This window comes from Tamandua tetradactyla, chromosome 2, assembly GCF_023851605.1.
Source record: "Tamandua tetradactyla isolate mTamTet1 chromosome 2, mTamTet1.pri, whole genome shotgun sequence".
Lineage (NCBI taxonomy): Eukaryota > Metazoa > Chordata > Mammalia > Pilosa > Myrmecophagidae > Tamandua > Tamandua tetradactyla.
In genome coordinates this window covers 111,900,276-111,926,054 of record NC_135328.1, presented here as the reverse complement: position 1 = coordinate 111,926,054, position 25,779 = coordinate 111,900,276, and the positions used below count along the sequence as shown (strand labels likewise).

The 25,779-nt window shown below is 39.8% G+C and overlaps 1 pseudogene; it reads right to left on the bottom strand.

The window, feature by feature from the left end:
• Nucleotides 1–19,322: 19,322 nt before the first annotated feature.
• Nucleotides 19,323–19,839, bottom strand: LOC143673680 (translationally-controlled tumor protein-like; annotated as a pseudogene).
• Between the last annotated feature and the right edge of the window lie 5,940 nt (nucleotides 19,840–25,779).

The following is a 25,779-nucleotide window of genomic DNA, read 5'->3' as shown; positions in this document are numbered from 1 at the left end:
AGGGAGGGAGAAATTGAAATTACATGCTGTAATGAATATATGAAAATGTTTATGTGAAATCTATGTGGTAGGCATATGATTGTTCACTTTAAAGTTCTTTCAACTTTGATATATATTTGAATATTTTCATCACAAAATGTGGGAATGATATCTCATGCTGAATAGATGTTCTGTAGAAATGACTGAAGAACAACAAGGAGAATAAATTTGTTGGATAAATCTTCTAAATAAATATCAACTGCATGAAACAGCAATAATTTATCATGGAGTTTTAAATAAACATAGAGTTAAATACATGACAGGAATACAAAAGGAGGAAGGAAGATAAATGAGTTAAAGTGTTTTAAGTTCTTGTATTTTCTGGAAAGTGTAAAAAGTTTAAATTTAAGGTTGGCAGGTTAAATCTGAAATGTAAGCTTTAATTGCCAATTAACTAATAAAATATGAAAAAAGTATATATAAATTAAAATAAAGGGGAAAGTGAAATAATTAAACATTACTCCAAAAAAAGGCAAGAAAGGAAAAACATAGAAACATATAAGTATGTAAAGAATTAAAAAGTAAATGGAGAAAAATGGTATGATGTCAGATTAAAGTGTCTATAAAGACACTTTATAGACACTTTAATAAAGATCATTAAAGTGATCTATATTAGTGACTGTGCTAAATGTAAATGGATTAAAAACTACATTTAAAAGACATATATTGCTATACTGTATATAAAACAAATCCCAACTATATGCTTCTTATAAGAAACATGTTAGATACAAAGATGCATATCATTTGAAAGCAAAATAATATTAAATTGGTACAACATATATACACTGACCAAAAAAGCTGTGAATTTTTAATAGTATCAGTCAAAATAAACTTTAAGGAAAGTGATATTGGTGGAGATAAAAGGCATTTCATAATATAAATAGTCCATCAAGAAAAATAATAATCCTAAATTTATAATAGCATAATGTGAAATATACAAAGCAAAGTCTTAACAGAGTCAAGAGGAGAAAGAGATAAATCCACAGATATATTAGGAGATTTTCAACACCCATATCTTAAAAACTGATAAATAAAGCAGATAGAAAAAAATCACTAAGGAAATAGAAGATTTGAACTTAAAATTACTAGTGTTTTGGCTTGCTAATGTTGGTGGAATGCAATGTACCAGAAGTGGATTGGCTTTTACAAGGGGAGTTTATTAGGTTACAAATTTGCAGTTCTAAGGCCATGAAAATGTCCAAAATAAGGCACCATCAAGAGGATACATTTACTCAAGAAAGGCCAGTAGAGTCTGGGATTTCTCTCTCACATGGGAAGATACATTGACATCTGAAGTCCTTCTCTTGGGGCTTCTAGTTTTAAACGGCTCTTGCAGCATCTCCAAGCATCTGTGTCTGAACTTTCTCCAAAATGTTCTTTCTTTAAATGACTCCTGTAAGCTAATTAAGACCCACCGTTAATGGTCAGAGTTTCATCTCTATGGAAAATCTAATTAAAAAGTCTCATCCACAATTGGGTGGGCCGCATCTTCATGGAAACAGCCTAATCAAAAGGCTCCACCCAACAATAGGTCTGCCCCCACAAGATTGGGTTAGGATTAAGAGAACATGCATTTCTGGGGTACTTAACAGTTTCAAACCAGTACAACTAGTAAAGCTTAGGTCCTAAATAAGTACAAGTCAAGAACATTTAATAATAGTTGTAACAACAAAGCTATGCTTGGTAGCACTGAGAATCAGAATTTTCTCCAATTGTTTGTGAGATTCCCTAATTGTTCATGGAATTCTTTTATCAAATGGCTCTAAAATTTATGAATACATGGGATAATATTCTCAAAGAGATCTTTGGAATATTGTGTGGTGGTCTTCTACAAGGGATGGTATTTGACTCCATTTTAAGTCTTTTTAAAATCTGTGGTCAGTTACCTTGATCTTCATCTTCTATCATTACAGTTTAAGTGCAATAAACTGTGTATCTTAAATGATGGAGTGGAGGATCCTTTTATTGCTGTGAGTGAAGGATGGCTTGGACACAAAGCGTTTCATAATCATTTCATTCTTATCTACTTATGTTTCCCAATGAAATCTTCATTATCTCAAAAAATAAGACAATTAAAATGCTTTAGCAACCTCTAAATGTCAGACACCATGCCAGTGGGCATCAGAGGGGATAAAATTGGCCTCTGATAACCATCTGGAACTTTCAAAGAGTGTGTAGCTTTTAGCATTTTATTTATAACTGACACTTAGTAAAGTATGTCGAGTGGGTAAATTGTTGCTGATTAAAGGATGCTTTATGCATGTTAGCTGAATGAAATTGGGTGGGCAAACCCAAGATTGCAGCTATCATATTTATTAATAATTTGTCTAGATGAATGTGTATGTCTTAGTAGAAGATTTTACTTTGGCACAGACACAAAAGCTCCCGAATCCCTATGACCCATTACAGAGTGAAAATTGCTTTACCTTATCAAATGATTGATTCTTTTCCTTATCCAACAAATATTTATTTATACTGTACTGTATGTCAGGGTCTGTGTTAGTAATTAGGAGAAGAATGACTAAGATTGGAAATCCCTGGCCCTTTAGTATTCATAGACTTCCGATTTTAGATAGGGAAGCTAACTTTAAAAACCATACAACACAAATAAAAAGAAGACCCTCATACTAAGAACACAATTATTTAATTGTGATTGTAGCAAGTGCTGTAAAGAAGAAACATAGGACACTATAGGTATTATAGCAAGAGATCCTGACCTAGTTCTGTTGGTGGCAGTGAGTATGGTGTGTGTGTCAGGAGGGGTTTATTGAAGACACTATGTTTAAGCAATGTTCCAGTGAGAAGTTAAAGTGGAGGGGCATAAACATGTAGCCAGGCTGAGGGGACAAGCTTGTGTGCAAATGCCTTATTCCTTCCTTAAAGAATATAGTGTTCTTAATAAGTTAAGAAGCCAAATGTCACTGGGGTGAAGTGGGAGTTGGGGATGCTGCATGGAGTCAAGAAGACTGTATCCAGATCATGCAAAGCCTTTGGAAGGGATGTTAACTTTTATTTCTATCCCCAGAGAGCAGAAAGTCTCCAAAGTATCTTAAGCAAGGCAATAAAGTAAATTTTACGAGATTACTCTGGATTGACTCAGAGTGTTAGACACAGGGAGGCTAAGTGGGAGAATTTGGCCATAGTCCAGGGCTAGAACAAGTGTGGTGAAAGTAGAAATAGAGAAATGTGGTTTCGTTCAAGAATAGGTAGTATACGGGAAAAAAACCCAAAAGAATGGGAAGTTGATTGGCTGTGAAGAGAGGGAGAGGTCCTGGCTGAAGGCATGCCCCTGGTTTGGCTGACTGCATGGGCAGTGCTGTTCTTTGAGATCCTAAGCAATGAAGAAGAGTATGCCTGGGGAGGAAGAAGATGATGTTCACTTCTTCACTGGGAGGTACCTGCAAGATTTCAGGGGAGATGTAGGAAGTTGCATATGTTAGTCTAAAAGTCAAAGGAAAGATGTGGGAAGGAAATAAGGTGATAATCAGATGACATTGCCTAGGGAGCCAATGTAGGATCAAAGCAGAACTTAGTTGACTGTGTAGAAAGAATGAACTGAAAGTAGACATGGAATGAGAGGTGAGATGCCTAAGAAAAAAACCTACGTGTGTGGTGGTATAAGGCAAGGGGAGGGTTTTTTGAGAATAAAGGAGTGATAAATGCTATTCTTCAGAATAAAATCTTCTCATTGTGCATGAAGATTAGTTTAGTGTTCTCTTTGAAATGCTAATGTTTCCTGACCCTCTTTACAGTGATGGCCTAATTACTGCAGGGATAGAAAATAAAATACTTGAGAATGGATGACTTCCTATTGCTAAGAGTGCATAGTACCAAATCTATTCTAGAAGAACATTTATCTCTTACAGTATAATTCATTTAAGTCACCACTAAGGTTGCATTGAGAGTTAATATGACTTGTCAGTGCATTATTGTATTCACATTGAAAAGAATTCTGACATTAAATATGAGCATCTGAAAGTCTGAATTTGTTTGAAATCAAGCATAATTATAAGTATGATAAAATCAGTTACATATATCTGGGACTCTCATTCACTCCCCCAGTCAGCGGACATTTCTTAATGGCCTAATACATGTGAGCAATTATTAAATATGGGAATAGAAGAAAATATCTTGAAACATATTTCTTGTATACCATCACACTTGTTGAGGAAAATATGTGTGTTGGGGAAGGGTGAAGGTGGCATAAGGTGAACCTGACAAAATAGCACAGGTTTGGATTGTGAGATGTTTTCAGTACAATGTGTAAAACTACAGTTTAGGATAATCAAATGGTTGATAAGGAAAAGCAATTTTTTTTTTTTAATTTTTTTATTTTTTTTATTAACGGAAAGAAAAAAAAAAGAAATTAACACAACATTTAGAAATCATACCATTCTACATATGCACTCAGTAATTCTTAACATCATCACATAGATGCATGATCATTGTTTCTTAGTACATTTGCATCGGTTTAGAGGAACTAGCAACACAACAGAAAAAGATATAAAATGTTAATATAAAGAAAAGAAATAAAAGTAGTAGTAATAGTAAAAAACAACAACAACAAACAAACCAACAAGCAAACAAAAACAAAAAAAACCCTATAGCTCAGATGCAGCTTCATTCAGTATTTTAACATGATTACTTTACAATTAGGTATTATTGTGCTGTCCATTTTTGAGTTTTTGTATCTAGTCCTGTTGCACAGTCTGTATCCCTTCAACTTCAATTACCCATTGTCTTACCCTGTTTCTAACTCCTGCTGAACTCTGTTACCAATGACATATTTCAAGTTTATTCTCGAATGTCCGTTCACATCAGTGGGACCATACAGTATTTGTCCTTTAGTTTTTGGCTAGATTCACTCAGCATAATATTCTCTAGGTCCATCCATGTTATTACATGGTTCATAAGTTTATCTTGTCTTAAAGCTGCATAATATTCCATCGTATGTATATACCACAGTTTGTTTAGCCACTCTTCTGTTGATGGAGATTTTGGCTGTTTCCATCTCTTTGCAATTGTAAATAACGCTGCTATAAACATTGGTGTGCAAATGTCCGTTTGTGTCTTTGCCCTTAAGTCCTTTGAGTAGATACCCAGCAATGGTATTGCTGGGTCGTATGGCAATTCTATATTCAGCTTTTTGAGGAACCGCCAAACTGCCTTCCACAGTGGTTGCACCCTTTGACATTCCCACCAACAGTGGATAAGTGTGCCTCTTTCTCCGCATCCTCTCCAGCACTTGTCATTTTCTGTTTTGTTGATAATGGCCATTCTGGTGGGTGTGAGATGATATCTCATTGTGGTTTTGATTTGCATTTCTCTAATGGCCAGGGACATTGAGCATCTCTTCATGTGCCTCTTGGCCATCCGTATTTCTTCTTCTGGTAGGTGTCTGTTTAAGTCTTTTTCCCATTTTGTAATTGGGTTGGCTGTCTTTTTGTTGTTGAGTTGAATAATCTCTTTATAAATTCTGGATACTAGACCTTTATCTGATATGTCATTTCCAAATATTGTCTCCCATTGTGTAGGCTGTCTTTCTACTTTCTTGATGAAGTTCTCTGATGCACAAAAGTGTTTAATTTTGAGGAGCTCCCATTTATTTATTTCCTTCTTCAGTGTTCTTGCTTTAGGTTTAAGGTCCATAAAACCACCTCCAGTTGTAAGATCCATAAGATATCTCCCAACATTTTCCTCTATCTGTTTTATGGTCTTAGACCTAATGTTTAGATCTTTGATCCATTTTGAGTTAACTTTTGTATAGGGTGTGAGAGATGGGTCTTTTTTCATTCTTTTGCATATGGATATCCAGTTCTCTAGGCACCATTTATTGAAGAGACTGCTCTGTCCCAGGTGAGTTGGCTTGACTGCCTTATCAAAGATCAAATGTCCATAGATGAGAGGGTCTATATCTGAGCACTCTATTCGATTCCATTGGTCGATATATCTATCTTTATGCCAATACCATGCTGTTTTGACCACTGTGGCTTCATAATATGCCTTAAAGTCAGGCAGCGCGAGACCTCCAGCTTCGTTTTTTTTCCTCAAGATGTTTTTAGCAATTTGGGGCACCCTGCCCTTCCAGATAAATTTGCTTATTGGTTTTTCTATTTCTGAAAAATAAGTTGTTGGGATTTTGATTGGTATTGCATTGAATCTGTAAATCAATTTAGGTAGGATTGACATCTTAACTATATTTAGTCTTCCAGTCCATGAACACGGTATGCCCTTCCATCTATTTAAGTCTTCTGTGATTTCTTTTAACAGTTTTTTGTAGTTTTCTTTATATAGGTTTTTTGTCTCTTTGGTTAAATTTATTCCTAGGTATTTTATTCTTTTAGTTGCGATTGTAAATGGGATGCGTTTCTTGATTTCCGCCTCAGCTTGTTCATTACTAGTGTATAGAAAAGCTACAGATTTTTGAATGTTGATCTTGTAGCCTGCTACTTTGCTGTACTCATTTATTAGCTCTAGTAATTTTGTTGTGGATTTTTCTGGGTTTTCTACATATATTATCATATCGTCTGCAAACAGTGATAGTTTTACTTCTTCCTTTCCAATTTTGATGCCTTGTATTTCTTTTTCTTGCCTAATTGCTCTGGCTAGAACTTCCAACACAATGTTGAATAATAGTGGTGATAGTGGACATCCTTGTCTTGTTCCTGATCTTAGGGGGAAAGTTTTCAATTTTTCCCCATTGAGGATGATATTAGCTGTGGGTTTTTCATATATTCCCTCTATCATTTTAAGGAAGTTCCCTTGTATTCCTAACTTTTGAAGTGTTTTCAGCAGGAAAGGATGTTGAATCTTGTCAAATGCCTTCTCTGCATCAATTGAGATGATCATGTGATTTTTCTGCTTTGATTTGTTGATATGGTGTATTACATTAATTGATTTTCTTATGTTGAACCATCCTTGCATACCTGGGATGAATCCTACTTGGTCATGATGTATAATTCTTTTAATGTGTTGTTGGATACGATTTGCTAGAATTTTATTGAGAATTTTTGCATCTGTATTCATTAGAGAGATTGGTCTGTAGTTTTCTTTTTTTGTAATATCTTTGCCTGGTTTTGGTATGAGGGTGATGTTGGCTTCATAGAATGAATTAGGTAGTTTTCCCTCCACTTCGATTATGTTGAAGAGTTTGAGGAGAGTAGGTACTAATTCTTTCTGGAATGTTTGATAGAATTCACATGTGAAGCCGTCTGGTCCTGGACTTTTCTTTTTAGGGAGCTTTTGAATAACTAATTCAATCTCTTTACTTGTGATTGGTTTGTTGAGGTCGTCTATTTCTTCTTGAGTCAAAGTTGGTTGTTCATGTCTTTCCAGGAACCTGTCCATTTCTTCTAAATTGTTGTATTTATTAGCGTAAAGTTGTTCATTGTATCCTGTTATTACCTCCTTTATTTCTGTGAGGTCAGTAGTTATGTCTCCTCTTTCATTTCTAATCTTATTTATTTGCATCCTCTCTCTTCTTCTTTTTGTCAATCTTGCTAAGGGCCCATCAATCTTGTTGATTTTCTCATAGAACCAACTTCTGGTCTTATTGATTTTCTCTATTGTTTTCATGTTTTCAATTTCATTTATTTCTGCTCTAATCTTTGTTATTTCTTTCCTTTTGCTTGCTTTGGGATTAGTTTGCTGTTCTTTCTCCAGTTCTTCCAAGTGGACAGTTAATTCCTGCATTTTTGCCTTTTCTTCTTTCCTGATAAAGGCATTTAGGGCAATAAATTTCCCTCTTAGCACTGCCTTTGCTGCGTCCCATAAGTTTTGATATGTTGTGTCTTCATTTTCATTTGCCTCTAGGTATTTACTAATTTCTCTTGCAATTTCTTCTTTGACCCACTTGTTGTTTAAGAGTGTGTTGTTGAGCCTCCATGTATTTATGAATTTTCTGGCCCTCCGCCTATTATTGATTTCCAACTTCATTGCTTTATGATCCGAGAAAGTGTTGTGTATGATTTCAATATTTTTAAATTTGTTAAGACTTGCTTTGTGACCCAGCATATGGTCTATCTTTGAGAATGATCCATGAGCACTTGAAAAAAAGGTGTATCCTGCTGTTGTGGGATGTAATGTCCTATAAATGTCTGTTAAGTCAAGTTCATTTATAATAATATTCAGGTTCTCTATTTCTTTATTGATCCTCTGTGTAGATGTTCTGTCCATTGATGAGAGTGGTGTATTGAAGTCTCCAACTATTATGGTATATGTGTCTATTTCCCTCTTCAGTGTTTGCAGTGTATTCCTCACGTATTTTGGGGCATTCTGGTTCGGTGCGTAAATATTTATGATTGTTATGTCTTCTTGCTTAATTGTTCCTTTTAATAGTATATAGTGTCCTTCTTTGTCTCTTTTAACTGTTTTACATTTGAAGTCTAATTTGTTGGATATTAGTATAGCCACTCCTGCTCTTTTCTGGTTGTTGTTTGCATGAAATATCTTTTCCCAACCTTTCACTTTCAACCTATATTTATCTTTGGGTCTAAGATGTGTTTCCTGTAGACAGCATATAGAAGGATCCTGTTTTTTAATCCATTCTGCCAGTCTATGTCTTTTAATTGGGGAATTCAGTCCATTGACATTTAGAGTTATTACTGTTTGGATAATATTTTCCTCTACCATTTTGCCTTTTGTATTATATATATCATATCTGACTTTCCTTCTTTCTACACTTTTCTCCATGTCTCTCTCTTCTGTCTTTTTGTATCTGACTCTAGTGCTTCCTTTAGTATTTCTTGCAGAGCTGGTCTCTTGGTCACAAATTCTTTCAGTGACTTTTTGTCTGAGAATGTTTTAATTTCTCCCTCATTTTTGAAGGACAATTTTGCTGGGTATAGGAGTCTTGGTTGGCAGTTTTTCTCTTTTAGTAACTTAAATATATCATCCCACTGTCTTCTAGCTTCCATGGTTTCTGCTGAGAAATCTACACATAGTCTTATTGGGTTTCCCTTGTATGTGACGGATTGTTTTTCTCTCGCTGCCTTCAAGATCCTCTCTTTCTCTTTGACCTCTGACATTCTAACTAGTAAGTGTCTTGGGGAACGCCTATTTGTGTCTAATCTCTTTGGGGTGCGCTGCACTTCTTGGATCTGTAATTTTAGGTCTTTCATAAGAGTTGGGAAATTTTCAGTGAAAATTTCTTCCATTAGTTTTTCTCCTCCTTTTCCCTTCTCTTCTCCTTCTGGGATACCCACTACACGTATATTTGTACGGTTCACATTGTCCTTGAGTTCCCTGATACCTTGTTCAAATTTTTCCATTCTTTTCCGGATAGTTTCTGTTTCTTTTTGGAATTCAGATGTTTCATCCTCCAAATCACTAATTCTATCTTCTGTTTCTTTAAATCTGTCATTGTAGGTATCCATTGTTTTTTCCATCTTTTCTACTTTATCTTTCACTTCCATAAGTTCTGTGATTTGTTTTTTCAGTTTTTCTATTTCTTCTTTATGTTCAGCCCATGTCTTCTTCATGTCCTCCCTCAATTTATCGATTTCATTTTTGAAGAGGTTTTCCATTTCTGTTCGTATATTCAGCATTAGTTGTTTCAGCTCCTGTATCTCATTTGAACTATTGGTTTCTTCGTTTGACTGGGCCATGTGTTCAATTTTCTGAGCGTGATCCGTTATCTTCTGCTGGCGTCTGGGCATTTAGTCAGATTTCCCCGGGTGTTCAACCCCACAGGTTGAAAGATTTTTCTGTGCAATCTCTGGGTTCTGTTCTTCTTATCCTGCCCAGTAGGTGGCGCTCGTGGCACACGCCTGTCTGTGGGTTCCACCAGCGAAAGTTGCTGTGGGTCCCTCAACTCTGGAAAACTCTCGCCGTAGGGGAGGTTCGGTAATCGAAGCGTCTTGGAAGAATGCCAGCCGGCCCGGGGTTCCAAACGCGGGGAGGGTCGCCGGCCGTCGCAGCACAGGAGAGCGTCCGGCCAAATTAGCCAGTCGGCCCGGGGCACCAAGCGTGGCGGGAGGGCGCCAGCTGTCACAGCCCGGGAGAGTATACTGTTCCCAGCCGACGGGGGAGTCACGTGTTTGGAAGGGATCCCCCGGTCACTGTTCTCCGCAGTCTGGGGATTTCCGGCCCAACTATCTCAGTTGTTCCGGGGGGCCTCGTGTGGTGGGGGCACCAGCCGCTGCGGCCTAAGGGGACCGCCTGTCCAATTCTACCAGCTGGCCCAGGAAGGTGGAAGAGAGGGACTCCGGTCGCTTGCCGTCCCACCCAGGAAAGCCCGTGCCCCTTGGTGATCTCACCGGAGCTGGTTCTCCCAGATAGTCAGCCGTTCCAGGATGGGGTACGCTGTCCCTTTGATCTCCCTCGTGGTTCCGGGAGCTGCTCTGTATTATCTCCACTCCCCCAGTAGCTGTTCTGGAGGAGGAAAGGTGAGGGCGGCAAGGCTGTCGAGGCTGGTGGCGGAGGAGCATGGTGAAGGCGGGGGAAGAGGGCACCGTGGTGGTTGGAGAACAGCCGGAGCAGGAGGGGGAGGAGAGGGGGGAGGAGGAGGGCGGGCGGCTCGGCTCGGCTCGGCGGGCCGGCGGAGAAAGAGGGGGGAGGAGGAGGGCGGGCGGCTCGGCTCGGCTCGGCGGGCCGGCGGAGAAAGAGGGGGGAGGAGGAGGGCGGGCGGCTCGGCTCGGCTCGGCGGGCCGGCGGAGAAAGAGGGGGGGGGAGGCGGGCGGGCGGCTCGGCTCGGCGCGGCGGGCCGGCGGAGAAAGCGGGGGGAGGTGGCGGGGGGGCGGCTCGGCTCGGCTCGGCGGGCCGGCGGAGAAAGAGGGGGGAGGCGGAGGGCGGGCGGCTCGGCTCGGCTCGGCGGGCCGGCGGAGAAAGAGGGGGGAGGAGGAGGGCGGGCGGCTCGGCTCGGCTCGGCGGGCCGGCGGAGAAAGAGGGGGGAGGAGGAGGGCGGGCGGCTCGGCTCGGCTCGGCGGGCCGGCGGAGAAAGAGGGCAGGAAAAGCAATTTTTGTATAGAAGATTTCCAGCTAGAAACTCAAGAAGGGATAATAAGATATCACGATCTTCCTTGTGATTCTTAATTATTTAATAGACCTAGGCAGTGACTGGTGATGGATAGAGAGAGACAAGCAGTTCCTCTGTGCCTCTTGATGCAAGTACGTAAGACCACTTAAGTTTTCTTGCCTACAGTACTGAATTTGAATCAGATCAAGCCTCTTGATCCCATCACCAATTTATAAGAAATTTATAGAGAACAAAGGGACATGCTAAAGGATACCACAGAGATGCCATTACCAAAACCCAAACAGGACAGCCCATTTTATTTAATAACAACAAAAGGAAGGGAGGAAGGGATGAGGGAAGATAGGGGTAAGGGAGGGAACCTCTACATAACAGAGGCTTAGGAGACATAGTGCCAAGTGCAGTATATGGTCCATATTATTTAGATCCTGATTCCAGTAGTAAATTAAAAATGCATATGATGATCAGTGGAATGTGAACACTGCTGAATTTGTTGCTATTAAGGAATTATATTTAATTTTTAAGTGTGAAAATGTTTTTACGTAGATTTTAAAAAGAGTTCCTACCTTGCACTCTTCACAACGGAAATTATGTGATACCTGAAATTTACTGCAGTGTAATTGGGGATAAGAATATAGATGAAAGTAAGTTGGCCATGAGTTGTGAACTGTTGAAACTGGTGGATGGATACATTTAATTTATTACTCACATTACTTTTCCATACATTTGAAAAGTTCCATAATAAAAATTAAACTTCTCATTCATAGGGAAAGGAAGGAAGGAGGGAAGGAATTTTGGATGGGGTGGCAGGATGGAAGATGCATTAGGTAGGATTTATTCTGGAAATTATTTAAGTGAGTATGGTAAAAATCTGGACAAGAGATGATGAGAGATTAAGCCGAGGTGTTGATGATAGAGATGGTGCTGAGTAAGATTGTGAGCCCTGATATTTTCTTCCATCTCTTCAATAAAACAAACACCTGAACTTAAAAATATTCATAAATGCTTTGGGTTGTAGTTGTGTCTAAATTTATTCTTCTTTTAATTCCAAGTTGTACTGAGTGTGGTTTCAAGCCAGAGCAGAAGGGCGAATTGTTGGATGAAACGTGACATTCATTTGAATAAAAAAATGTATTTTTGCTGGATGCTAGCCTTCCATTTTGTGGGCAATGTTCTTTTTTTTTTAAATTTTTATTGATAAAACCAAATAACATCCAAACACGAACATTCTTAACATATGAACATTCCATATTTGGTGTGCAATCAGTGGCTCAAAATATCATCACATAGTTGTATATTTGTCACCATGATCATTTATTAGAACGTGCATCACTCGAGAAAAAGAAATAAAAAGTAAAAAGAAAAAAACTCACACATACCATACCCCTTACCCCTTCCTCTCATTGACCACTAATATTTCCCTCTACCCAATTTATTTTAACATTTGTTCCCCCTATTATTTATTCATTAAATCCATATTTTTACTCATCTGTCCATACCATAGATAAAAGAAACATCAGACACAGGGTTTTCACAATCACACAGTCATATTGCAAAAGCTATATCATTATACAATCATCATCAAGAAACATATGTGGCCAAAGTTCTTATTTACTGTAAAGAGGAAGTCAGTGGTTCTACCAAATGTTATACATTGAAACAAATAATAAAAAGCAGGTGAACATTGCAAGATAATGGTTGTAGTAAGAGTATAACCCTTCCAGGAAGAACAAGACTGTATCTTTTTTTTTTTTAGTTTAAATGCATTTTTATTTTTAGACAACATGCATGACATGTGTATTAGTTATGGTTCTCTAGAGAAACAGAATCAACAGGGAACACTCACAAATATAAAATTTGTGACAGTGTCTCAAGTGACCACAGAAACACAGAGTCCAAAATCTGCAGGGCAGGCTGTGAAGCCAGCAATTCTGATGGACGATCTGGACAAACTCCACTGGAGAGGCTCGCCAGCCAAAGTAGGAAGAGAGACTGTCTCTTCTGAATCCTCCTTAAAAGGCTTCCAGTGATTAGATTAAGCATCACTTCTTGCAGAAGACATTCCCCTCAGCTGATTACAGATGGAATCAGCTGTGGATGCAGTGACATGATCATTATTTAATTCTATGAAATGTCCTCATCACAACAGGCCAGCATTTGCCCAACCAAGCAGGCATCACCACTTGGCCAAGTTGATACATGAACCTGACCATGACAGTCCACCCCTTGTCACCTTGGCAGCTAAATATATCACCTTAAACCATACCTAATTTCTAAATAAAAACATTAAAACACATTTTTTTCTTTCACCTATAAATACTCAACTGTCCTGCATATAACTGGAAACACATTAACTCTCTCCAGAATAGGGTACAAGTCCCTGGGTAATATTCATTCTTAAGCTTGATATCTTACAACTTAAATAGTATAACAAGAACAAAACAGCATCACAGTTCTCATTTCTGTAACTGATCACATGGTCATAGTTGATATTTATCACTACTTTCTTCCACTACCCATTCCATGTTCCCTTTACCCTCAGTATGCACTTCACCTGGCCGTGATTCTTTGCCTGGTGGGATGACCCAAACCTTCATTCCTGAAGTTTCAGACCCATTGGTAGTCCTCCCTGGATTGGGCTGTTGCAGTTTTCCATTGATTTTAATCACAGGGCATGGTAGCACTAAAAAGATGCCCTAGGAGATCTCCTATATTCCAAGAAAACTCTTCTTTACTTCCATTGTGTAGTTGCAGTCCTATTTCCTCCTGATAGTCAGGGTCAATCACCCCAGACAATAATGCAGTCCTCTTCTTGGCTTGTTGATCCAGGGGCATGAGTAGCCCAAAGTGACCAGATGGCAGTCTTAGATTCCAGTTCAAAGGAATCACTGTTCTTTGTCCTGGTGGAAGCACTTCCCTTTTTGGAACTAAAACCTATAGACCAGCAGTGCTCAGGGTTGTAGGGACAGGGAGCAAAAATTTTTTCAGTGGATCACTAGGGGTAATAGTTAGTGGTACTCCCATTTCCACCCCTTGGTTCCTGAACCCAAGGATCCTGGCTATGGGAAAAACAGCACCATATAGTGGATGCTGATTCAGAGCATACACAGCTTCCTGGAGAACATTAACCCAGCCTTTCAAGGTATTGCCACCTACTTGGCATCATAATTGAGTTTTCAAAAGGCCATTCCACTGTTCTCTCAATCTACCTGCTTCTGGATGATGGGGAACATGGTAAGACCAGAGAATTCCATGAGTATGTACCCATTCCTGCACTTCATTTGCTGTGAAGTGTGTTCCTTGATCAGAAGAAATGCTATGTGGAATACCATGATGATGGATAAGGCATTCTGTAAGCCTACGGATGGTAGTTTTGGCAGAAGCACTGCGTGCAGGGAAAGCAAACTGATATCCAGAGCATGTGTTTATTCCAGTTAGAACAAATTGCTGCCTCTTCCATAAAGGGAATGGTCCAATGTAATCACCTGCCACCATGTACCTGGCTGGTCACCTCAGGGAATGGTGCCATATTGGGGGCTGAGTGTGGGTCTCTGCTGCTGCCAGATCGGGTACTCATCGGGTACTTGGCTGTAGCCAAGTCATCCTTGGTAAGTAGAAGTCTGTTTTGCTGAACCCATGCATAACCTCCATCCCTACCACCATGACCACTTTTATTCATGAGCCCATTGGGCAATGACAGGAGTTGCTGGGGAAAGAGGCTGATCGGTATCTACCGAATGGGTCATCTTATCCACTTGATTATTAAAACTTTCCTCTGCTGAAATCACCCTCTGGTGCGCATTCACATGGGACATAAATATGTTCATGTTTTTAGCCCACTCAAAAAGACTTATCCACATACTTCTTCTGTAGACCTCGATGTCACCAATTTTCTAATTGTAGTCTTTCCAAGTTCCTTACCATCCAACCAAACCATTAGCAACAGCCCATGAGTCAGTATACAAACGCACCTCTGGCCAATTTTCCTTCCAAGCAAAATGAACAACCAGGTGCAATGCTCAAAGTTCTGCCCAATGGGAAGATTTTCCCTCACGACTGTCCTTCAAGGGTACCCCAGAAAGGGGTTGTAGTGCTGCAGCTGTCCACTTTTGGGTGGTACCTGCATATTGTGCAGCTGTAAACCAGGCCCAAGTTTTCTCTTCCTCAGTCAGTTCACTGTAAGGAACTCCCCAAGAGGCCATAGCTCTAGTCTGGGAAAGAGAAGGTAATGTGTCAGGAGTGAAGACCAAGGGCATTTGGGCCACTTCTTTATGTAAATTACTTGGGCCTTCAGGAACTGCTCTGGCCTTAACTCGTATATACCATTTCCATTTTACAATAGAGGGCTGCTGTGCACACCCAACTTTATGGCTTGGTGGGTCAGACAATACGCAGCTCATGATAGGCAACTCAGGTCTTATGGTAACTTGGTGGCCCATGGTTAAGCGTTCAGTCTCTACTTAGGCCCAGTAGCAGGCCAAAAGCTGTTTCTCAAAAGGAGAGTAGTTACCTGCAGCATATAGTAAGGCTTTGCTCCAAAATCCTAAGGGTCTTGTTGTGATTCTCCTATAGGAGCCTGCCAAAGGCTCCAAATGGCATCTCTGTTTGCCACTTGACACTTCCAGCACTATTGGATCTGCTGGATCATATGGCCCAAGTGGCAGAGCAGCTTGTATAGCAACCTGGACCTGTCGCAGAGCCTCCTCTTGTTCAGGTCCCCACTCAAAATTAGCAGCTTTTCTGGTCACTTGATAAATGGGCTGGAGTAGCACATCCAAATGAGGAATATGTTTTTGCCAAAATCCAAAGAGACAACCTAGGTGTTGTGCCTCTTCTTTGGTTGTAGGAGGAGACAGATGCAGCAACTTATCCTTCACCTTAGAAGGGATATCTCAACATGCCCCATACCACTGGACACCTAGAAATTTCACTGAGGTAGAAGGCCCCTGTATTTTTGTTGGATTTATCTCCCATTCTCTGACACACACTTTAGAGTAGTTGCTACTTCTTGCTCACTAGGTCCAATCAACATGATATCATCAGTATAATGGACCAGTGTGATGTCTTGTGGGAGGGAGAAACGATCAAGGTCCCTGCAGGCAAGATTATGACATAGGGCTGGAGAGTTGATATACCCCTGAGGTAGAACAGGGAAAGTATATTGCTGACCTTGCCAGCTGAAAGCAAACTGTTTCTCTTGGCCCTTACTAATAGCTATTGAGAAAAAAGCAGCTGCATACCAGGTACCAAGAGATGTATTGATTTGCTCAAGCATTGATACCACATCTGGAACAGCAGCTGCAATTGTATTTACCACCTGCTTGAGCTTATGATAATCCACTGTCATCCTCCAAGACCCATCTGTTTTCTGCCCAGGCCAAATAGGAGAGTTGAATGGGGATGTGGTGGCAATCACCACCCTTGCATCCTTGAAATCCTTAAGAGTGGCTGTAATCTCTGCAATCCATCTGGGAATATGGTATTGCTTCTGATTTACTATTTTACTCAGTAGGGGCAGTTCTGGTGGCTTCCACTTGGCCTTTCCCACCGTAATAGCCCTCACTTGCATGAATTAGAGTGCCAGTGTGGGAATTCTGCCAGTTACTCAGTATGTCTATTCCAATTATGCATTGTGGAACTGGGGAAGTAACTACAGAATGTGTCTGGGGGTCCACTGGACCCACTGTGAGACAGACCTAAATGCTAAAACTCCATTGATAAGCTGGCTTCCATAAGCCCCTACTGTGACTGGTGGACCAGAGTTTTGGGTCCCCTGGAATTAATGTCACTTCTGAACCAGTGTCTAATAATCTCCACAATGTCTGATCATTTCCTTTTCCCCAATGCACAGTTACTTACCCTGGTAAAAGGCCGTTGGTCTCCTTGGGGAAGGCTTGGAGGAAGATTAACAGTATAATTTTGTCACAGTGTAACAGGGTTCTCCCCCAAAAGGACCTGGCCTCCCCTTCATTCAAGAGGCTTTGGGTGTGTCTGCCTCAAGTCTGGAAATTGATTAAGGGGACATGACTCTGTGTTTTTGTAATTCAGGTTAGACTTCTGTTCACTTGACCTAGAACTCTTTTGTTTATACAGCTCAAACGAGAATTTAGTAGACTGCCCTTCTATTGTATTTCTAGGCACCCCATGATTTACTAGCCAATGCCAGAAATCTCTGCAAGTCATATAATTTTGACTCCTGCTTCAGTTTGCTGTCTATTATAATAGACATGTCTACCCTGTCTTTGGCAGTTAAGTGCTGCCACCTGGCTTCTACCACTCGGGATCTGGTCATCCCCAGTGGTTTAGGATTCGAGCTCAGTGACAGCAGTTCCTACAGAAATATCTGACCTACACAGAAGTGCAACTACAGAGCTCTTCAGGGATGATGGTACTAGTCTCACAAATTTATTTCTCACTGTTCTAGTAAAAGGTGCATCCTCCAGACATTCCTGTGGGGTAAGAGCAGGTTTTGTATGATAAATCCACTCTTACCTTCCAATCTCTCTAAGCCTCTGAACCCCCTCATCTACATTACACCAGGACATTTCTGGCACTTCAACCTCAGGTAACGTCGGCCACCTTTTTATCCATGTTTCAACCAACTATCCAAACAAACTGTTAATACCTTTTCTAACCCCTCAAGCTATAACACTGAATGCAGAATCTCTGCTTAGTGGGCCCATATCAATAAATTCAGCCTGATCCATCCTTATATGCATTCCACTATTATCTCGCACCCTTAAAATCCATTGCCACACATATGCCCCTGATTTCTGTCTGTATAAATTGGAAAACTCACACAGTTCTTTTGGAGTATAATGTACCTCCTCATGTGTGATACTTTGTATCTCACCTTTAGGGGCCTGTTGGGACTTTCGTCTAGTTATAGGTCTGGAAGAAATGAGGGCCGGTGGGTCTGGGCCATGAAAAGAATTAGAAATATCTTCCTAGTCAGGGCATTCATTTGCAGTTTCATCTGGTGAAACAGGATTAATCACTCTAGGGCTAATCCCTTCAGAAGGAGGTTGAGTGGCCAACTCCTCAAGGCAGGCTGGAGGTGGGGTGGCTATGTCCTCAGGGTAGTCTATTGCAGGGTTATCTAGAGAAGACTCAGCATGATCTAGGATTTCAACCTCACCCCCGACATTATTATCAATCCATATGTCACCATCCCATTTTTCAGAGTCTTACTTCTTTTCAATCAATGCCCTCACTTTAATGGCAGACACCATGCAACATTGATATTTCAGTTTATGTTGTAAAGTTGCTACTGTAACAATAAGACTCTGAGTCTGATTTTCAGAGGTTTCAAGTTACGGCTACAGGAAATAAGATTTTCCTTCAGGATACTCATAGAAAGTTCTACCTCTGTCAGGCAGTGCTTAAACTTCTTGTTTGAAGCCTTAAGCCCATCCCATTCAGTCCTTAGTGTATCCAGTGTATCTAACAACAACCAGCCAACATCTCTATACCTCTTATTTCGACAAAAGTCTGTAAAGGTGTCAAAAACATTATCCCCTGCAGCCTGGCTTCATACAAGCGAAGCATTAGGAGACTCAAATGGTGATAGTTTGACTATCTCTTTTGCCAACTCACTCCATGGATTGGGAATGTCATTCTGATTATGGGAATCAGAGTCCTTAGTGCCTTTGAGTCCAGTCAGAGTAGAAAACCATTCATAGAAACCCATTTTCTAGGATTCTGTTTCTTAAGAACCACTCCTGGTACCAAGATGTATTAGTTAGGGTTCTCTAGAGAACCAGAATTAACAGGGAACACTCACAAATATAAAATTGATAAAAGTGTTTCATGTGACCATGGGAACGCAGAATCCAAAATCCGCAGGGCAGGCTGTGAAGCTGATGATTCCAATGGAGGGTCTGGACGAATTCACTGGAGAGGCTTGTCATCCAAAGCAGAAAGAGAGCCTGTCTCTTCTGAATCCTCCCTAAAGGCTTCCAGTGACTAGATTAAGCATTACTCATTGCAGAAGACACTCCCCTCGGCTGATTACAAATGTGGATGCAGCTGACATGATAATGATTTAATTCTATGAAATGTCCTCATCACAGTAGACAGGCCAGCACTTGCCCAACCAGACAAACGGGTACCACCACTTGGCCAAGTTGACACATGAACCTGACCATGACAGCATGATTTTCTTAAAAGCAATGCCTCCACTCCAAATAATCAAGGTCAAAATAAGTTCAAGATAACATCTGTCCATCTATCTAAGTCCTGGTGTTATGTCGATAAAAAGCAGCAGCCTGTTATAATAACAGGTGATAGATCCAAGGAATTGCCAAATTTGTTAACATTTCTCCATTTCTTAACCATCCTTAAAGGAAATCATATATAGGGTCATACCATCCTCATGGTAGTCCAGAAGAGCAGCTATATCATCTGGATTTGTGTTTTCACCATTACAGAACTGATAGTTTTTGAAATTAGCAAGGATGTGCTTGATTTGTTCTATAGCCCTTGTCGTACAAGGTTTTACCTGTTCAGGTCTCTGTTTTTCAAGTTTGTGTTTGATTGATTTCATGTCATTTTTGATGTACTTCTTGTAGGCTTCTTTTGTGAAACTGGTTTCCTGCAATAATGGTTCATGACACTCTCAACACCGGTGCTGACTCTGCTTCCAGTACCTTCACCTTCCTGCCTTCACCAGAGTCATTTCCACCAATGAGTGTGTCATCAACACCACCTTCTGTCCTACTGACCATCTTTCCCTCCACCCCTAGGCAGAGCCCGTCTGTGATCTCCCGAATCTTGTAAGTGTTGGAGAATATCTCATCATGGCTGATGAGGCCGTGGTAGATGGTCATGATGGTGGCTGGAGAGAGACGATGGTGTTGGCTGCACTGGTGTGGCAGGAGCCTGGAACTCAGAGAACATGCAGCAGCTGGAGTGGCCAAGGCTATATCTTTTGAAGATTTCTCAGAGGCATCAGATAGAAGACAGGTATAGACAGACAGTTTTGGAAACTGGAATCATCCAAAGAAAAAAAAGGTGATATGATATGTAGTTGGCCACTTTTGCAACAACAATAATAATGAACTATATTTTTTGTATTTATATAAATTTAATCTATAGATCAAAGTAAAAATGTGATATCTATAAAAGTACTTGATACAATCAATGATTAATAGATAGTGTATTCATTATCACCATCATAAATCATGGAAACCAAGGTGAAGAAAAAGTAGACACATGGAAACACTTTGTGGCTAGGTGCAGCTTCAGTAGCTGAAGACTGCTGTGCTACTTGAGAGGTTTCTAATACACTGGGTAGGATGCACTGTTCTTTCATCCTCCTTGCCTAGGTATTGACAACTGTTGCTGCGATTAGAGTCCTTCACTTATCTCCGTGGGACTGGGAAAACAAGAAGACCCATGCAATATAGAGAGAAATTATCTAAGAGAATAGCAATTTATGGAAGTAGGACAAATCCTCTGGCATGCAAGGAGAATGAAACATCAGCCTGCAAATATATTAAGTCTGGACAGAGGAAGGTTCAAAGAATAGAGAAGAGTTTACTTGAGCCTGAATTGGGCATGATTAATTCTGAAGAAGTGTGTCCCTTTCACTCCTGTGACATAGTTATTTGAGATAGACTTGAATGATAACTGGGAAGGAAAATATTACTAAAATGTTGGCTTCATAACTTAAAAATGGGCACAGATCTACCAAGACAAGAGTTCAGTGTTGCACAGTAGATGGTCATGAAACAATGAACGCAAATGTTATAAGGACTTACTCTTAGAATAACATTTTCAGTACCAGAGGAGCACAAATGATCATAAGATTGGAAGCTCTGCAGAGGTGGGTTCATGGGTTTCCTTTTGTTTTTCCCTAAAGTTTTCAATACAGGCTTGAATATAACAGACAGGCAATTACTTTAAAATTGATTGAGCAGAATGGTGAATTGGATGGATATTAGATTGGAAACTCATTCTGGACGTGGCTCTGCTCTTCACCAGCTGTTTGATATTGGGCCAGTACTTTTATTTGCAAAGTGAGGGTATTTGGGCTAGGTCTTTCATAAATTCCCTTTTATGATTATAAGAGGAATTTTGCTTTAAATTTGAAGTAAATAGGCCAGGTATGCACAGATATACACAAAAATGAAATAGGCCAGGTATGCACAAAAACACACAAACAAAAATGAAACAAAACAAAACATCAAACCTAGAATTCAACATTTTCCTTGTGAAAATGAGCCACTGTAAGTAACATGTTTTTACACTAAGGAAAAGAAAAAGGTTGCATCAGAAGCAGTACATTTTCCCTGTTTAGTGACATGAATAGTCCATGGCCTTGCCCAAATGTCCTCTTCTGACTGATTCACCCATCCCCTGGTTCCTTGGGGATCTACTGCTGACAGTTCACAGCTGCCTCCTTCTGTGGGAATTGCCCTTGGTTGCAGGAGCTGACTCATTCAAGGTTATGTCCCATCATGGGAACTGCCCAAGGCCATAAACTGGCTGCTATGGGGATAAAGGTCAATACCCCTAGGATGGGCTGACACTCCAGTTAGGGAAGAAGTAGCTTCTCCCTGTGTCCCAGTCTTGCCATCCTCACTTTCTCATAGGTATATTTTTTGAGAGTACTCCCCGATTAACCTCCTCTGTGCAGTTTTTCAGCTCAACATCTGTTTCCATGGGACCCAGTCTACATATAATGTAATCAAATGTACTTGTTTATTTACCAGAAAAGTGTATAGCTTACAAATGGACTTCAGGCTCTTTCTTGAATTCTCAAATGTCTCGTGTATGTATGTGTGTCATTCCTTATGACAATACAGATGATAGTTTCAGTATGAGCCTTAAGCTATTTCAAAGGAAGCAATTCTTTAAACTGCACCTTTCAATTTGGAATTAGTGAAAAACGATGTTCCAGCCCTTTTCTTTTAGACCTAATAGGAACCTTGGATATGGGAGGACTCTGGGGCTATAGATGCTTCCCTCAGCAACATATGTTAGGAAAATAAGAGACACTCATTTACATAGATTCTCTTATTTCCTGCATGAGATGGAAAGCTGTAGATAAACATCTACATGCCTAGACACCTTTCATACATGAGAGTAGCAACAGAAGGAAACTTCTTAAAGATAAATGATAGAGAAAAAGAAACATTTCCTGAGCTTAGGAAAAAAAGCAAAACAATTGATCTCTACTTTCTCTCTGATAATTGGAGGAATTCCTTTCCCTCATAAATGATCTGGTGGCAAATATAATTTTAATGGGTTTCACTCAGTTTTTCTTTTTTGTTGCAATTATATTTTTTACTTCTGCTGGAATAAAATGTTTTCTTAACCATAGAAAATTCCGGTTACTCCATACAGCAATTATAAAGCTGTTTTTCAAAGGGGTGGCTAATTCCCAAGTGATGACAAAGCATCTCTAGGGGTGCAGAGGTTGGTGCCAGAGAACAGCTGTTTAGTAAAAACTCCTTTGGCATCCTCTCCTATGATTTTTCTGTTTTCCTCATGACCAAGCTCACGCATGTTACTCCTCCCCACTTTCTCCTTTGGGATCATTACTTTTCAGTTTTACCTCTATTTCTCCTCTCCCAGGTGAAATAAAGAGAAGAAGCTACCATCGCTCTTCCCACTTTTGTGCACCATGATAGGTAGTGGGGGGTTCCAGGGGCATCCCAGAATGAACAAGTTAGAGATCATCGGTACACGGTCAGAATTTGTATCCTATGTTATATTACTTGGGAAACTGGCCTATTAAAATACGATTTCATTTCTTTATGTATTTTTAAAATGGGTCATGATGCTTTCCTTGATCTGAGTCAAGTAAGTTTTTCTCCCATATTATATGGGAGATTTGAGTTTTCTTCCTTTGCTTCCAGTGGGTTGCTGATCAAGTTGGCAGAAAGTTAAGGGCAAGTCGTGGCTATATTCAACTCTTGACAGTAAGGAACACCTTCTTATGCCCAAACATATTGATATCTTGGCCTGTTAAAGATGTAACAAACTTTAGTGAAATTCTTCATGTCTTTTGAGGTATTTTCTGCCCATGAAACAAGGAGAAATTGGGCAAAATAAACCATGTCGTCCAAGCTCACTGCAGTGAAAATCGTGGTTTAGCAATTTATTTGGTTATGTAATAAATCATATACAAATGCAAATGAAAATACACTTTTCATTCAGAAGTCCCAGAATTCTCTATTTTGTCTCTAGATGGTAGTTTTCTTATATGGGTTTATCCTATATGTTTGTTCCAGTCACTCCAAAGCTGCACAGTTGCAGGTAGAAGGAAGGAGGCTGGTCTGCTGTTTTTATGTCTCTAAAAGTTTTGTTTTGACCCAGTGTTGCTTGAGAGCTTCCATATTTGCTACCTCCTAACTGTATCTCCTGTTTGTGGTGGATAGTATGATGCTAAGAGAGGGAAGCTTTTAACAATCTCACCTCCTATTGTAAATAACCACAGGTATTGAGTTCATAAGAAAGCTCGGGTTCAGGATGCTTGTCTTACCTAGAGAGCTGAAGATCAGTGGGCGAGACTGCTGCTAAGACCTTCCTCCAGTGGTGGGCAGGGTGCATTTGCACCCTCACTGATCACGTCCAAGAAGTAAAGTGTCATTTTTCTGCAAAATATATCTTACTTTCTTTATTTTGACTCTAAATTACAGGAGCAGTAGCCACACCCCTGAGAATTCCAGTGATTTGCACTCTCTGTGCACCAAAAGCTGCTTAGAATGAAGGGTTAGCCTTCTCTATCATAAAAACATTTTATGTGATTGGCAAATCAGAAAGTGGTCAATCAACAGACAGTTATAGAGATGTTTTTCATCTCTGGTAACAGCAGGATGCTAACGGGAGAGTTAAGAAGACAAAAAAAGGAAAAGAAAAAAAACCACATTGATTTGTTGACAGAGGCCTAGCAGCTGTCACAGTAAAACATGGTTCTCTTGTACTTAATCAATGTCAGTCTCCAACCCAGTCGTTTTGTAGCCCAGATGAGAAGCAATCAAGAGGAACACCTTCATAAGCATGAAGCTTGCTAGATGGGGTTCGATGAAGTGTGCCGTTAAACTTAGGTTCTCAAAATGTGATGCATGACCCAAAGCTAATCGGAAACACTTAACCCTTTGAAAGAAGGCAGAGATTACTGGCCTCCTTCTTTCCTTTTAGAAGATAGAAAATACATTTCACTTCATCTATAATTTTAAGATCTCTCGTATCCATTTCAACATGCAGTTCTTTTTTCTTGCTGGATAAGTCGAAGCATCCTCATTAATCATGGCTCCCATCTTAAAGTGCAGGGTGCTATTTCCAATGCATCTCATTTCTCAGAAAGACAATGCAGGAACAGTGACTAATTTCACTACTGATTTCTCGTGGTTTCTTTCTTTGTGAATATTTACCTCTTCAAACACTGTTTTTATTATTAATGCCTCTAACCCAATGAGAATGGCTTGGGGGGCCAGTATTCCCTACAAATCAAGAACGGCCTTAAAGACCTAAATCATATTCCTTTCAGAATAAGATTTAATTTATATGTGTGGTTCCTTATTCTGCTGAGCAGTGAGGAAGATACTCTGGAAACCAGATGCCCGTGTCAGGTTCATTCAAACGGAGAGAAATGCTGAGATGGCTGTGTCTCCCAGCATGGTGGATATGGCAGTGTTTGGGGCCACCTCCCTTCTCCTCACATCGTTGCTTCCGCAGTGCTCAGAGAAGCCGAGTCATCAGGGCTTATGTTGCTTTCTAGTTCTTTTCTGTTCTCACAGAAATAGGAACCACAAGTAGTCGTGGAGGGGAAGACGCCCGGCTGTGGGCTCTGTACCTTCTGGGGAAAAATAAAACAAAACAAAAATCTGGCTTCTCCTCATTTAATGTGACGTATCAAACAGAGAGAAATGTGTTAGCTGTCTTTTCTGTCATTTTTCATTTTAGGTACTCTCAGAAATAATCAGTATGGTTAGGTCATGAGTATATGCGGTATGTATGGTTGTGTATGTGTGAGAGAGAGATTAAAAGACCCTGAAAACTAGTGTGTGATGAGGAAGATAATGTTTGATAAGATGATGAAATAAAAAAACTCCTACATAGTAATTTATACTTGAGATTGCCAGAACAATTCGTAAAGAACAACATAAAATAGAGAGGAAATTTAAATGAACTTTTATCTGGAAGACAATTGTATATGCCTATGCTTATTGCTAATAAGGTTATTTTAATTCCACAATTCACATATACCATGTTTAATGAGTAGACTATAATGATGAGAATCAGGAGATTTTATACTGGGTTTCCCACTGGTCAGGTATGCCACTATGAATCAGCACCTTTAACTAATGAACATTCCTCCCAGACTTGAATGATTATTATTTCACATCCAAATATTTTTAATTGATTGATATCTTTTCTACACTGAGATTTTGGAATCTACCAGAAAGTACAATTTACCCTGACTTAAAAAAAAAAAAAAGAAATCTTTATAAAATAGAATGGAGGACCAAACAGATTTTTATGACTTTGAATATGAGTATTAGTATATCAAAATAAACAAATACATGATCATCACTTTGGAACAAGACTATTTCTAAGATTTTCAGTAAGTAAAGGATAGACCATGAAAATGTATTGTTAAGTAAGTACTTTTACAAATGCAAAATATGTAAAAAGCCATTGCTTTTTTTCTTGCTTTGTGTACTATAATTGTCTTCCTGGTTTTATGGTCATTATTGTTTTTTTGTCTATAAAAACAATGTTTTAAATACTTCTGCAGGGTACTATGACCTGTATCT